Source organism: Leucoraja erinacea, chromosome 20, assembly GCF_028641065.1.
Source record: "Leucoraja erinacea ecotype New England chromosome 20, Leri_hhj_1, whole genome shotgun sequence".
Classification (NCBI taxonomy): Eukaryota; Metazoa; Chordata; class Chondrichthyes; order Rajiformes; family Rajidae; genus Leucoraja; species Leucoraja erinaceus.
In genome coordinates this window covers 31,420,981-31,433,349 of record NC_073396.1, presented here as the reverse complement: position 1 = coordinate 31,433,349, position 12,369 = coordinate 31,420,981, and the positions used below count along the sequence as shown (strand labels likewise).

Sequence of the window (12,369 nt, the reverse complement as noted above, 5' to 3'; positions counted from 1 at the left end):
AGCACTGAGCCTTGCGGATCATGATACTAATCTTGAAGGATCATGATACTAGTCTGAGTTATCTCAATTCATTTCTTAGAAACCAAACTGGGAAAAGCCGTCTAAATTGGTATTAGTAGGTGTCCATTTGGTCATCTTAGCAAAACAGTGAAAATGTGTTCACAATGCTTGAATACCTTAATCAACCCTTTGAATGTGCTATTTTTGCTATTCCAAAGATTATTCCAGTTCAAAAACAAAGTTTATGAAAAATACAGTATCAGTAAGTGAGGAAAACAAAGTAATGGGCGTGATAAAGGCTCACATTGAGATCAGATACAGAGTTAGTTGGTGTGAAAATTAAGTAGAAGATGAGTGTTTTAACTAATTTTCAACTGTTTAAAGGTATCTGATTCCAAACTAGTCCTTGGAACTTAAAATTTAAAGTTTCAAAGGTCAGAGAGCAATGATAGAATTGGAATTATGGTCACAGAGAAGAGAAATAGGCCTCCAGTAATGGAGCAGCAGAACTGTAGAAGGTGATCAGACTGTATAAAAACTACTGACACAGCTTGTCTCAATACTTAAGATACATGGTCAGCTGAATGTTTAGTTTAGTTTTGCTAAGTTTAGTTCAAGTTTAGTCTAGTTTAGAGATACAGCGTGGAGTCAGTCCTATCGGCCCTGTCCACCTACCGAGTCTGTACTGACCCACGATCACCCGCTCGTGCTAGATCTATCCTGCACACTAGGGACAATTTACAGAGGCCCTATTAACTTACAATTCTGCACATATTTTGTGGGGGGGGGGGGGAACTCACGTGGTCGCAGGGAGAATGTACAAACTCCATACAGACAGCACCTGTAGGCAGGTTCGACCACACACCTAACACTAGCGGACAATTTATAGACCAACTTGCACATCTTTGGGATGAGCTTAAGCAGAGAAGGAAATGAATGCCACAAACATCTACCCCACATGGTTCTTCAAAGCATTTGCTGGTGGTTTCTGAAATCGAGTACTCATTTATTCATCTCCATGAAATCCAATGTCAATTTGCAGGTTGCTGGCTGGTGTAGGCAAAGGGGAATAGTGGATCAGCAACAACCAGGCCATCAAGGTCTTCTAAAATCTTGCCTTCAGTTCAGCTTACCACCTACAAGTTTAAGTTTAGTTTATTGTCACGTGTACAGTGAAAAGCTTTTGTTGTGTGCTAACCAGCCAACAGGCAGTACTGAAGAGAACAACCTACCCAATTCTGCTTGGGTAAACCAAAACCTAATCGCACTGCTCCTCTCTTCACACAGCTTTCTGCAGAACTCATTTTGAATATCGATCGCCTCATCTTCCTTTAATGAAAATATCCAATTGTGCTTGTTTCTGTTATTTCTCATGTCAAATCATCTTCAATGTGAAGACATTTCTTTTGTCGCTGATTATAAATCAGAGCATCCCCATGACTAATGTCTAAACTAGGCAACATAGCCTTTCTCATTTCACTTTAACATTCACTTTGTTAAAGTTTCCTTCTCTCTCCAATGGAACAAGCAGGAAACTTCTCCTTGGCTCCAATTGTTCCAAACGCGAATCAAATTGCAACATCCAACAGCATGGAACACAGTGCTGCATCGACACGAACATCGGATCATACCGCATTGGAACTTTCAAACATTCCAGCAAACATATTTACAGCAAATGCCCAGCAATGTTACAGTACTATGTGAAATCATCGGTTAATGGAAGTGAATAAAGAAGGCATCAACCAAGGGCCCAAAATATACCGTAGATGTGAAGCCCCAACCATTGGGCGACACAGTGGCACAGCTACTAGAGCTACTGCCTCGCAGCGCCAGAGACCTGGGTTCAAATCAGACCTCGGATGCTGTCTGTGTGGAGTTTATACGTTCTCTCTGTGACCACATGGGTTTCCTCCAGGAGCTCCAGTTTCCTCCGATATCTTAAAGACTTGTGGGTTAATTAGCCGCTGTTAATCACCCCTAATGTGTAGGGAGTGGCTGCAAAAGTGGGATAACACGGAACTAGTATGAATGGGAGATCGATGTTTGGCATCAACTTGGTGGGTAGAATCCCACGATAGAAAGCGATGAACAAATGACACTTAGCTGAGCCAGATACCTCGTGTCACATTAATTCCAGAAGCCCCTTCTAGCTACATTCTCCCCAACCATAACCCGTGTGCAGATAAGGCCAATTAGTGCATCTGACCATGGAGTTGTTGTTGGGTTGTTGTGGCTGGACCTTCTCGTGAAACTGCTAGTGAGTAGCCAGCAGTGACAGGCTGTATGTAACACCAACATGGGTGTGAACGCACCACAGGCCTGTCTCCAAGCTGTATCTTTCAATTTAATTCAATATGGAAATTCAAAGTATGTAAAATGGGCATTGGGTCTGAGTAATATTTTTTTAAATGCACAGTTTTAGAAAGGTTAAGTGTTCTGCTCCACTACGTTCACTTCCATTGCCTCAACTGCAGCTTGTCTATTTGCCCCTGGGTGGAAAACAACCCCACATCGGTTGAAGTAGAAAGTCACCGCGGACACCCACAACTTTAGCCGGGAAACATTCTGCCAGTGGGGAAGAAATTCATACAATAGCGTTCAATCTGTGCAAGGTTATCATCTACTGGTTTAGTTTAGTTTAGAGATACAGCGCAGAAACAGGCCCTTCGGCCCACCGAGTCTGCGCTGACCAGCGGTCCCCGCACACAAATGCTACCCTAGACACACTGGGGACAATTTACAATGATACCAGGCCAAGTAACCTACGAACCCGTACGTCTTTGGAGTGTGGGAGGAAACCGGAGTACCCAGAGAAAACCCAGGTGGTCACAGGGAAAAAGTACAAACTCTGTGCAGGCAGCGCCCACAGTCAGGATCGAACCTGGGTCTCCGGCGCTGTAAGACAGCAACTGTACCGCCGTGGTTAAGCACAACAAACGCCCCCACCCATCCACCTCATGTGAGCCACATGTGACTCCATTCAGCAGAGGAATCTCTTCTCCCCATTGCCAACTATCCACACATAAAAACAATGTCGAATTTCCATAATCCTCAAAAAACATGGCTTGCAGTCAAACCACTCAGCGGGCGATCCTTGTCTCCCTGGATATTTGATCTACATGAATGTCAACGTGGTTGACCATGGGTGCATTGTAGAGAATAATGATTCAGATTAAAGCTGCTGACATTCTCTCCTTAAGGCTGTAATGAAAGATGCATTGTTGCTGAATGATAAGACTTGAGTTTGTTCTGATCCATCATTAAAACAGTGAGCTTGAACACTGCACTGAATGTAAACATCTATTCCACATTTATGTTTTAGCTTTCACCAACAGCAGCGACTGCCCTCTGTAAATAATTCAGAAAGGCCAACATTAGTTTCCCATCCACCCCTCTCACTAATCTCCTGTGCCATTCTCTGTAATTGGTCACTGAAAGGCCTTTAAAATGGAGATGTTTCAGCTACAGTGTCCACCCATCCCCGTGAGGGAACAGGGAGTGGAAATTAAACCCAGAGCTCCGTGAAAGACCCAAAAAGTGAGTGAGTGAAGTGGGGCAGAAAAGAGAGAGTTTTTGACGGATGCCAGGTTGTTGATACGAGAGAGAACCAGGCTGATTTCAGAATATTCGCAGTGGAAGTAAAGAGGCAGGAGATAGCGTGACATAAAGACTGGCAGCACGCACAACAGGGGGATCCGAAAAGATTTCGTACAAGCAAGTGAAGAGAGAAAGGGTTGTAACAGTGAGACTGCAGCCAGTCAGGGACCAAAAGGGAGATTTACTCATGGAGATGGAGGTCAAGGTTGAGATACTAAGAGAGTGTGTTATATTAGTCTCCACCTCGGTAGATGGTGGTGCTAGAGTCTCTTACAAATGTCTAAAATACCACAGTACAGCACACAAACAGGCCCTTTGTCTGACTATGTCCACCAATCACAACACCAAACTAAACTGGTCCCATCTGCCTGCACAACATCCATATTCCTCTCTTTCCGAAGATGGACACAAAATGCTGGAGTAACTCTGGATCGAAGGAATGGGTGATGTTTCTGGTCGAGACCCTTCTTCAGACTGAATCAGGGGAGAGAGAGATACAGAGATAAGTAAAACCAGCATCTGCAGCATTTCCACTTCTATCATTTTCCCTGGCAGTGCATTCCAGGCACATACCACTCTCTGTGCCAAAACAAAATTACCTTATAAATTATATTTACAGATCCCCCTCTCACCTTAAACCTATGTCCCCTAGTATTTGACATTTCAATCCTGGGAAATAGATTATTTAACTATCTATCCTCTTTATGCCTTTCATAATACTTCTATCTGGTTCAGACCCCTACGCTCCGGCAAAAACAATCCAACTTTGTCCAACCACTCCTTGTAGCTAACACACTCAAATCCAGGAAACATCCTGGTGAATGAACATCTTCTATAATCTCTCTAAAGCCTCTACATCCACCCTGCTATGCATTGACCAGAACTGCGCACTATACTCCAATTGCAGCCTAACCAATATCTTACACAAATGCAACATGATTTGCCAACTTTAATAGACAATGACCTGACTCTTCAGCAAGTATGGTGTATACATTCTTTACCACCCTACCGACTTACGTAGCCACTCTCAAGGAACTATGGACTTGCATCCCAAGATCCCTCTGTATATCAACGTTCCTAATCTCAGCAAAGGAAGATATTCATTGAAATGCTGGACAGAATAACAATTGATATAGAGGAGGCACTAAAGACACAAGATGCCGTTAACAGTTGATATATTGTTTTGCACAAGGGATGCATCCAAGGTTGAGGTGAGAATTTAGTCAGAGGTCCAGCTATTGGTTTGAGAGTTGGTGCATGAGGGATGGAAACTTGCAAATTTAGTTTTTCTAAATATGTGGGAATAAAGTCAGTTTAACCTTGGTGATGGGGAAAGTTCTACTGTGATCAGAAACAGGATTGATAATTATAGAGTCGTGGTGTTAAAGGTTTCAAAGGTCTTATATTGTCACGTGTACCAATTAAGGTACAGTGATATTTGAAATACAGCACAGAAACAGGCCCTTTGGCCCAACTCCTCCATGCCAACCAAGATGGCCCATCCAAGCCACCCCCATTTTCCTGTTCAAATCCTTCTAAACTTTTCCTATCCATATACCCTTCCAAATGTCTTTAAATGCTGTTATTGTACCTGTCTCAATACTGGCTATTTGTTTTTATTAGAGACCACCGTCTTTGTGAAAACATTGCCCCTTGGGTTCCTATTAAATCCTTCCTCTCTCACCTTATAGCTGTGGCCTCTCGTTCTTGATTGTGGATGCACCGTATCTAAAAGATTGTGCAACCACCATTCCATTCCCCTCACAATTGTATACACTTTTATGAGATTATCCTTCAGCCTACAGCGCTCCAAGGAATAAAGTCCTGGCCTACCCAACATCTCCCTGTCGTTTATGTCCTTGAGTCATGGCAACATCCTTGTAAATCTTCTCCGCAGTATTTCCAGATTAATGGCATCCTTTCTATAACAGGATGAACAAAACTGAACGCAATTGTTGCTTGGACAAGCATAACACACACACACACACACACACACACACATAGACACACATCAACACACACATACACACACACCCACACACACACACACACACACACACACACACACACACACACACACACACACACATAGACACACACATTCACACACACACACACACACATAGACACACACACACACACACTCACACACACATAGACACACACACACACACACACACACACACACACACCCACACACACACACACACACATAGACACACAACACACACACACACACACATAGACACACACATACACACATACACACACACACACACACATTCACACACTCACACACACACACATAGACACACACACACACACACACACACACACACACACACACACACACACACACACACACACATAGACACACACACACACACACACATTCACACACACACACACACACTCTCACTCATTCACACATACACACTTTCACTCCCACACACACGAGTCGCTGGTTTCTAGGGATGCCTTATCCCAGTGCTCGCCCCTGGGAAGGGTCCTTTGCACTAACGTGTTCACAATTAACCACACACATACACACACCCACACACACACACACACACACACACACACACACACACACACACACACATCTCCATCTGAGAGCGCTGAAGATAAGAAGCGAGCTCCAAGCAGGAACCCTGCGCAATCGATTAAATCCCCGCCTTGTGGTTTAAGGCAACATAGCGGCGGAAAGCAAATTAATTAAATAAATGGGCGCAGGGGTGAGTGTGAAACCGGAAGACAAGTGGCAGTGACGCCACTGTGCAGTGTGTGTGTGTGTGTGTGTGTCGAGCGAGAGATGTCAGGCCGGGGGATGAATTATTGATTCTCCTGCTGCTCACTGTCTCCCAACACGGGGCTGGCCGAGTGTACGTCTGCGGGGCATTAGCCCGGGTCTGGAGAGGGAGGAGGGGAGGGAGGGTGAAGGAAGACTGCTCTTTCTGCTCGCCATCACGGAACCCACCCTCTTCGCTTTGGCTCCGTCGCAGGAGGAGTCGTGCCCCCTCCTGTTCTGCTCTTCATCCCGGAGACGCCTCATCCATCCCTGGCGCTTGCGTGAGACGGAGGTGGGGGGAGAGATCGGGCGGCTACCCTGCCGGGAATCGGGCTTCGTTTTATACCATTAACCCTCGCCATATTCTCCGGAGGGAACGGCAAGGAAACGATGGACTAGAGACAAAATCTAAAAAAGGTAAGAGGTGAAACCTCTCCTTTACACCCGGTGAAACGTTATCCTGGTGAAACCTCCCCTGTTCCTCCTCGGGGTGATGTTGTGTGTCGGGGCAGATTGCTCAGTTCTGGTCTGATTATATCAGCGGCAGGCAGGCAGGCAGGGTGCGGGGAAGTGTGGCGTTAGCAGGTGCAGGGTGGTGTGGAGCAGCAGACGCTGGGAGGGGTGCAGGAATAGCGCGGCGTGTGTGTCTGCATGAGCGAGAAGGGGGGCGAACGCAGTCAGAGGCGGCATCAATGTGAAAGACAGAGCGTCCTTATGGGCATGGGAGTGAGATGATGGCCGAGGTGAACACGTGGAAGATGTTTTAATGTAGGTCTGAAACGCAACTGTGAGCATAGATGTGGCTTAGATAGAACAGCACCGTGTGTGTGGGTTTATGTAACCATTTATTTGTGAGTGGAGGTTGGGAAGGGGTTGGGCGAGGAGGGGGGGGGGGGTGAATAATGCTTCTGAATTCATTATTGGGCGAAACTGAATGTGGAAGGAAAAAAAGCAGAGAATTAAAGGCAAAATCGTATCAACGTTGTGGAGAACGTGATATAAGGGGCGAAATAGGAATAGAGGGTGGGTTAGGATCTCTTAGGACAGTGAATCTACTTAGGACAGAGGTCCTAACCCATGATCCCACCCCCACCCCCTTCCCGTTCCTATTTATGGCCAACACTGGCCTGTTTCCACTATTTAACCCTGTCCACCATCAGCGAGTGGAGGGCAGAATGCGTGTTAGTGTGGGGTGCTGGCCGCGTGTTTGTACATGTGTACGAGACAATGCGTCTGTCTCATCAGCGTGTGTGTGTGTGTGGCAACAATACGCGGGGCCGTGAGTCAGTGAGCTTTGTCTGTAAGCGAGAGATAAAACAAGACCTTGGACGGACGAGCGCGAAAGTATTGTGTGTTAGGCGTGAGGGTGTGTAGATGACAGGGTGGGGAGGAGTGTAAATAAACGTGGCTGTGAGTGAGGGGGAGCCTGTGGGAGGGTGTGTAGGGTAGGGAATGTGTACATTAGGACTGGGATTATGTGGCACTGGAAAGCCCATACGAGTGCGTACGAGTGATCATGTGAATACGTGGCAAGAAGAGGTGTGTGTAACCTTTTTATTTCCTTTCATTCATTTAAACATATTGGGCCACATCTCTGCCAAATAACGGGAGATCTTTGAGTCTTCCAACTTTTCCCTTGTGTGCTACTGAGAGTCGCGCCCACTGAGTGGATCTCACTTCCCCATGTGTCCGGGGCAGGTTATAGCGTTCCAGACACCAACACACACACACACACACGGGCGTTGGCTGGTGGAGGTTCTAACATTCATCAGGCCTGATGGAGAGAACCCACTGGAACTGGAATCTGAAATTCTGCTTAGTGGAGAAATCTATCCTCTTAAATTGCGTGTTTCTAAATTATTTAATTGTACATGTGAAGGGTTCCTCTTGATAATGTGTATGGGTTGGGAGCTCTGTGGTCATAACCAAAGATTGATCTGCCTTAATAGAACTGACGAGCCACCAACAACTGTAAACTATGTACCTGGGTAATACATGTCCTCTACATTGAAAATCGTTCATGGCCTCAGAAGTGTCCATCATGTCTAGGGATGGCTTATACAATATTTAGTCGCTGGGGGCTCATGGTTACTGGAACTGTTGCTGCTTGTTGTGTTAATGCATTCATGATTCACTGTACCCTTTCCGTATGTGGCGGCAATGGATACTTCTGGAAGTGCTGGATTAATAGGTTTCATAGGAGCATTGAAGGTATACGGCATGTGGGCAGTAATCTTCGATGCCATGTTTTGTCAGATCTGTCCGTGGTGACAGATGAAATTCAATCCGTGGACCGAAAACGGTGTTGATTATTAGTGCAGAAAGGACTATCCCGTTCCCACCTGTCACCCAATGAACAGACTCCGGTTAGAGTTGGAAGGAAGGGCATGTAATAGAGTGCGCGACCTGTTTCCGTTTAGATTCTGGAAATGCGTGCTTTAAATCCTTCTCACAAGAATGAAATGGTTCTCATCTCTGATGGATCACTATCCGCGGGCCCCGTATTTCATAACTAAATAAAATACGCAATTACGTATTAATTTTTATTTGCTTAAGTATTTCTGTTTTTTTGCATTGTGGCCCAAATTAATAGTCAGATTCACACAACGTGGCAACAGGCCCTTCGGCCCAATTTGCCAATGTGTGCCCCATCTACACTAGTCCAAATTGCCTGCTTTTGCCCGAAATCCCTTTACACATATCCTCACCAAGTACTTGTCTAGATATTACTTAAACGTATATCCCAGCATTTGTAAAAAGAGAGACATAACAGGATTATTGGGTAGGGTTATATCTGTGGTAGTGGATTCAGTTCAAAACCGAGCTTTAGAATATTAAAACATGTGGGACAAACACGAACAAATGGGGCGTAAATGTACACTATGGTCCGATTGTACAACAAGGTCAAGGAACTGAGTGGACTGGTCACCTTCAAGTCTATTGAAGCTATTGAATATCCCTGGGCAAGGGCTAGAAACGTGCACTACATTTCACTCGACTCGTAACACACCGATTAACAGTGGGTTTATAAAAAGTCAACTTTGATTCTATCGACGATAATACCTTATGTGATTCCACCCTTTAATTCTCTTCAGAATTGTGCTTTCATCTAGTTCAAATTCCCTTTTAGTTCACAGATTTTAACGGGCAGGCGTGGTTTTGCAAACCTTGCCACTGGGAGAAATCATTCAGTCCCCTGAAAAACTTATTTAAAACAAGGAATTAAATAATTTAATTAGGAAATGGAGTTGAATGGCTTTGATCTTTTCATTAATGCTACACGAAGACATTATTTCTATTCTCGTGCTGAGGGGTGTTGGGGCATGATTGAAATTCTGTATTCAAGCCATTTGGCTTCCACCTGTTGATCCTCTCCAGAGAAAACCATTTGTCCATAACTTAACCAAGGGTCACCCCAGCCTTTGGCGATATTTGTTTGCGGATTTCCAGGGGTCTGATCACAGGATAGGCTCTGTTCCTGACTTGCTCCACGCCACTGTGCTGTGTGTGTGTGTGTGTGCGGTTCCCTGGTTTACACGGTGTCGGCGCTGTCCACGGTTCTGATCCAATGTGTCAGGCAGTGGTCTGTTGCTCTCCATGGTACCGACGCAGCCACCGTGTATTGATGTTTCGGATCGAGACCTTTCTTCGGTCGAAATGTGTAGGAATGAACTGCAGATGCTGGTTTAAACCGAAGATAGACATAACGTGCTGGAGTAACTCCGCGGGGACAGGCGGCATCTCAGACTCCGTGTAGCATTAATGCAAAGATCAAAGCCATTCAACTCGAGTCTGAAGAAGGGCTGGACCCGAAACGTCACCCATTCCTTCTATCCAGAGATGATGCCTGTCCCGCTGAATTACTCCAGCATTCTGTGTCTATTTCAGTATAAGCCAGCATCTGCAGTTCCTTCCTACACTGTGTTCTGATTTCTAGTTGGCTTAATATCTGCTCTCCGTATTTCTTTTGGCCTTTTCAGTATTTCCAGGATATTTTCGCCGCCTTCCTTGGTTGTAAAAATAATGTCACTGGCGATTTCCACAGGAGTCGCTTGGAAATCGCTAACCCAACCGAGCTACTGATGACCAAATTGTGAGAAGGCTGGCCTTCACTGGTTCTTCAATGTACAGAAAAGAAAGGTGGATCCAGATCACATGTGTGATGGGAGTATTCTCAATGTCTTTGCCTCTGGCAGACTGAAGCAGCAGCGATTCTATCCAACGTGGAGACCTAAACTCGCTGCCCTCGCTTGTGTTCAGAAGCAGGACTTGGTCATTGGCATTTGGTTTATTATTGCCACGTGAACCAAGTGAAAACAAAAAAAAACCCGTTGTTTGCGTCCTGCCCAGTCAAGTCACACGATACATGAGTACAATCAAACCCATACCCACGTACAACGGGTGGCGCAAAGAGACAAACAGCGGTATGTAGTGTTACAAAGTGATAGCGAGCTTTAGTGTCATTGCGTTTCACCAGCTTTCTCACCGAGGAGTGACATCGATCCATCAGAGGTCGGGAAATGTGATACGTATGTCTTCTCTTACTCCAACTGAAGTCACTTCTCATTATTCACCGTGTTGTGCGCCAACTGCATCGATATCCGGTGAGGACCTGTGTCATTGTTGTTGGTTTTTGCAAACGTTTTGGGGTTTTTTCTGTAACCCTGTTCATTGAATAAGATTGGGCACAATGTTACGCGAGAATGGGCAAACGAGTAAACAATTGTTGAAGGGAGAGAGAGTAGACTGTAGTGTGAACATTACAGCCGGAGAGAGTCATGTAAGGCGGGAAGAAATTAAATAAATGCCCATGGGAAAATAGATAGGTGCGGAGTGGGGTAGAGATGAACAACTAAGGTTGTTACTGTGGGAACAGTTGGCCTGTGTGTACAGTCTGTGATGCACGTGTAATGAGTCATACAATGAAATAGAATGTAAGCAATAACCAAAAGAAAAAAAGTATCAACCCAGATGCAATCTGTGCTCATGGCCCGGCCGGCGACATGCTTGATCAGCGATGATCATATTGGGCGGTGCAGGCTCGAAGCCGAATGGCCTACTCCTGACCTAATTTCTATGTTTCTATGCTTGTATAAGCTTAGAACGGAGAAGATGGAACAGTATCGCGTGGGATCAAGCATTTCCCCCCGTGATATCTGTGTCGATCATGTTGTTACCTATGCAACGTTACCTATGCATGCACGTGGCCTATATCCCTGTATCCATTTTCTGTTCACGTGCCCATCTAAATGCCTCTGAAACGTTGCTACCAGATCTGCTTCTATCACTGCCCCTGGCTTCATGTTCCAGGCACCGAGCCCTCTCCATAAAAACAACTTTCAAAAGGACACAAAGTGCTGGAATAACTCAGCAGGTCAGGTGGAGAACATAGGTAGGTGGCGCTTCGGGTCGAGACCCTTCTTAAGATCGCCTCTCACTATAACAAGTTTGCTTTCCGGGTGTCCTTTAAAGTTTTTCCTCTCATCTTAACGTGTTCAATGCCCTCTGGTAATAGGCAATTATGCTGGCGAATTCATGCTGGCGAATATGACTGTCTGTGCCTCTCATAATTCTACATACTTCTTGATTAGTACGGTGTCAGGGGTTACGGGGAGAAAGCAGGAGAATTGGGTTAGGATGGAGAGATAAATCAGCCATGATCGAATGGCAGAGTAGATCGAGGGGCCGAATGGCCCAATTATTCTCCTATCACTTATGGCCTTAGGTCTCTCGGCCTCTAATGTTCCAGAGAAGACTATCCAAGCCCGTCCAACCTCTCCTGAATGCAAATATTCTCTAATCAAGGCAGAATCCTTGTGAATCTCCTCTGCATTATCTCCAAAGCCTCCCCGCTCTTCCTGTAATGCGATGACCAGAATTACATGTAACATTTCTAATCTGGCTCATTCAAAGTTGTATCCAGCTCCAACATGACTCATAAACAATGCCTCAACTGATGAAGGCAACTATACCGTATATCTACT

At 45.3% G+C, this 12,369-nt stretch overlaps 1 protein-coding gene across 2 annotated transcripts in view; it reads left to right on the top strand.

Annotated features, from left to right (window-relative positions):
* Nucleotides 1–6,385: 6,385 nt before the first annotated feature.
* The window catches only part of fbxl16 (F-box and leucine-rich repeat protein 16), a 157,853-nt gene continuing 151,869 nt past the window's right edge, over nt 6,386–12,369 (top strand). Inside the window, exon 1 of one of the 2 annotated variants that reach the window (XM_055651792.1) lies at nt 6,386–6,802. The gene's annotated coding sequence lies outside the window, so the exon portion shown is untranslated. Of the gene's footprint in view, nt 6,803–10,343; nt 10,990–12,369 lie in introns of those variants that run through there. The other variant, XM_055651793.1, reaches the window with a different exon arrangement.